The sequence below is a fragment of the Nesoenas mayeri genome (assembly GCF_963082525.1).
Source record: "Nesoenas mayeri genome assembly, chromosome: 12".
NCBI classification, from domain to species: domain Eukaryota; kingdom Metazoa; phylum Chordata; class Aves; order Columbiformes; family Columbidae; genus Nesoenas; species Nesoenas mayeri.
Window position 1 is genome coordinate 10,475,940 of NC_137547.1, and position 4,217 is coordinate 10,480,156.

Sequence of the window (4,217 nt, forward strand, 5' to 3'; positions counted from 1 at the left end):
CCCCTCCTGCCGATGCCCAAACAGCTTGCACATCAAACTCCGTGTCTGCCGCCACATGGTTTTATTCACTGTGAAGGGAAACGATTGAGCAAATGATGAGTTGAAAGTTCCTTTTTTTTTTTCTTTTTCTTTGTGTAAACAAACAGGAAAAAATAACATGAGTGTATCACAGTATCATGAGTAACAATGTGAGATATTAACAGCACCTCTGCAGCAGCCACCTGTGGGACCAGGTCCTGCCATTGCCACCCACAGGAGTTGGTGTCCCCATAGGCAGCACTGTTGGGTTGGCACATCTGCTGGCACGTTGGGGTGACCCAACTCAGGGTATCCCCTTGGGGACGGGACACCAGCACTGGAGCACCCATCTCCCGTATCAGCCATATCCAAACCACAATTTTTCCAAATCCACCATTTAGTCTAAAGGTTTTGTGGAAAAATAGTCATTCCATTCTTCTAAGCACTCTATGTTTATATCTTTGAGCAAAACACCAACCAATTTTATTTACTGTCTACAAGAAGGAAGCTGACAAGATATTCTGCCCCTGAGAGGTTCGTTTAAACCCAGCAGTGCTCAAAAAGCAGAATGACATTTATCAAACTTGTTCAACAGCGCGTGAGCTGAGAAACTCCACTGAGCAAACAACCCCTCTGAAGTCAGCTCCAGAACCTATCTGCTGATTTTATCTCTTACACGATTTTCCCAAGAATTTTTTGAGAAGTAGCAGATTCTCATAACTCAGGGTTTATCTTCAGCATTGTTTTTAGTTTGTCTTTTAAACCAAGTTTTAGCTGGGAGCTAAGACCTCACCAGTCAGTCCCAGTCCCACAGTCTTGGTACGGCCACAACAACCTTCCTGGCTGCTCTTCCTCTTGCTGGCCACATGCTCCCAGCTGTATTTACAAAGAGTTTCTATTTACTTCAAAACAAACTGTGTATGTAAACTGACAACACACAGTCCATCATTTGGACCTGGCACTTCTACCCTGCTAGGAGGGATTCAGGGCAGTTTGGGCAGCTCGCTCCCAAAACGGCTCAGGTGCTACCATCAGCAAACCAGCGACCACACAGAACTGGGCTGACGGGAGGTGCTGCACTGCTTTACTTTAATAAAATCACTGTATCCTCCTTCTTATTTTTTCCTTCTTCCTCCTCTGGATCAATGAGTTTGCTGTATTTGCAGAGGGCTTATTTCATCAGCTAAAAGATGCCGGAGCCCCCAGTTTCCTAATTTCCCCAAATAACGAGTGGAGAACCATGGTGCCCCCACACAGGCAGCCACCCCAAAACCACACACCCTCCCAGCCCTAACTCATGGGCCTCAGAAGCTGCTATTCACTTCACTTACCAGAAAGCTGAATTAACTAGTTTTTAATCTCTCGTACTGACATATAAATGATTTCCAGATCTCAGAGAAATCCAGTGTTTTGTAATCTCTCCACAAATGTTCCTATGGGAAATTATTCCCTGCAGGATGGCCAGGGCTGTCTGACTTCTCCATTGATCCTGCTACTTTACAAAGATTAGATTTCTTAAATGCATTTTTTGATAGGCACCAGTTTGGTTTCACTGTACAAGTCATACATGGTTGTTCTTGGGGATGAGCACAGCCTGGAATGAGACTTTTTATGCACCTCATTTTGTCTCGAGTCAGCAGTTTCAGGTCATACATTTGACCAAAGCCAAAACAATCAGAAATTACTTTTAATCATTCAGCGTTATTACCGCCTTGATTATAACGTCTCCATTTCATATGTGGTAAAAGCCACATAAAGCAGGCTGCATATGTAAGTATATATTAGCAGAGAACGCTTTTAATGTAATAGCCAATGAACAGGAAGAAACACAGATTTTACTATGCCCTCCTAATTGAACATGCAGACAGCATGTCTTGATTTTCAACTTCAGCTAAATTCCCTTTTATTTCCTATTCAAATAGTGGCTCAGCAGTAACAGCACCAAACACGAGCGGGGCAGAGGGAGCAACAGGGCGAGAGGCTCAAAACCTTCACGTTAACTCCTGTTACCATCTGGTTTTGACTCCTGGTCTGGAACAGAGGGAGCACAAGGGCAATTGCTGCCCACTGACATTTTCCCCCTCCCATTTGGACTTTGTCTCTACTGGAGGATGATGCAGTGGGGTAGAGGTGGCCAAAAAAATCCCCCACTACATCCATCCTGCCCCTCTGCAGAAGATGCTCTGGTCTCGACTTTGCGGCATGACGCTGCCTTGGCATTATAGAGGTGAACTAACAGCGTGGCGATCCTGAATCACTGGGCTTTTTGCAAGATTTACTCCCAAATATAACTAATATTTGGCATTGTGAACTAGTTATTCTCTCTCGCTGCCCATTTTGAGGCAGCCTGAACTGCGACCACCCGGATTCATCTACAGCTGCTTTTTCTCCTCATAATAAAGAAAGTTTCCCCCAACTGTTTAATCTGCTGATATGTGCAAGAAAAAAACCTCCCCACAAAACGTCCCAGAGCCTCTGCTGTTCTGCCAGTGCCCAGGTAAAAAAAATAGGGCAGTAAGACAAGGAAACAAGCACACAAGCAGCAATTTCAGAAGTGAATTGGTTAATTTTGGACGCACCGCTGACCACTCCAAGCACAAGCGAAACATCAACTAAAAACTACAACCCCCCTCACCTTGTTATTGCAGCTCAGCACATTTCCTGGTCACATCTGCAATGAGAGACGTTGAAATGCACTTTTTTAAGAATAAAGTATAATAATGGGTACAGATCTGCAGACTGAAACCATTCGGAGACATCAACCCAACACACTCATCATCTTTGGAGGCTTCCCCCTGAAACAGAGAAGGTGAATTGCAATCACAAGATCCGTAGCCATCATGTCTGGTTATTTGCTAATACAAATTCTTTCCAAAGTTGTTTGGGTCAGTAGAAATAGCCTGGAATAAACCTCAGAGTCGCACGAATCCCCACAGGTCTTGGGAACAACCCCCATGGGTCCAATTCGTGCTCTTCGTTTCTCTTCAAAAGGAGAAATCTGGAGTAGCTTTATGAGGATAAACCTCTTGTTGACAGGCCGGGAGCTCATTGATTTATTGATCAATTTGATTTATCAAAATTGATTTCCAAACCTCGCGTGTTCCAGCAGTGCCCTCTGCTGCAGCGCAGCCCCGGGCCCATCGGTTTGGTGGGAATATTGTGGAAAACAGCAGTTTTTTAATTAAAACACACACAGTCTCCTCCCACCACAAATACCTTGTTCTTTTGATAAACCTTCTCCCACACCCCATCAAATCATTCCCATGCAGACCTAGCGTACGACAGAAGATTTTTCTAAGAGCCTTTTGGACGCGCACATAGTTTTGAAAACTTTAGGTCTTAATATGCGTTTTTTAAAAACCGTTTCTTAAAACCTGGTTTAAACATCAGTAAACAGCCACCAGATTTATGGTGTATTGGAGGGGGAGTTGCCTTGGGTGTTGGTTTTTTTATTCTTTTCTTTTACATAATCACTCACAGACAGAGCAACAATCAAAAGGCTGCAAAACTCTTGTTTTGCAACGATGGGAGGAGTTTAAACCAGAAAATAAAACCTGTGGTTATGTGTTCACATCAGACTGTTGCCACATACTTTTTTACTCCTTTTTTTTATTTCCCTTTGAGTAACACACCACAGAACAGATTTTAGCAACAAGTGCATTTGTAATATCCTTAGTGAAAAAAATAATTAAATTAATACCATCTGAGCAGCCTCCATGTCATACTAAGACAGGGTTTCAACACTTGCTTTATAAACTGCCCATTACTCATTGCTGCTTCTTTAAAATAATTAATAACACTTGTAACCTGTTCACGTCAAGCAAGCCATAGAAGTGAATTCACCGAGTGAGCGAATTACGTTCTTGCAGCAGGAGCTCCTCTTACAGTCTTCTCCAATCCTCACCATTTTTATTGTGTCTATACAGGTTTTTTATGAACAGGGAAGGTCTAGGCTGTGGATCAGAACCTGAGCTGTGATATAAATCCATTTTCTAGTCTTTTGTAACACACAGGACATGAGAAAAGCCCTTGGAGCTTCTGCAGCTGAATCGTATGTCTCAACATCAAAACTGCCTGATAGCAAAAAAATACCAAACAGGATGCTCTCAGTACCAAGCCTATGTTAGGCAATTAAACCATAATTTAAATACTCTAATATTAATCCATCACATATGCAACATCTCTAAGCAAACCTCGGC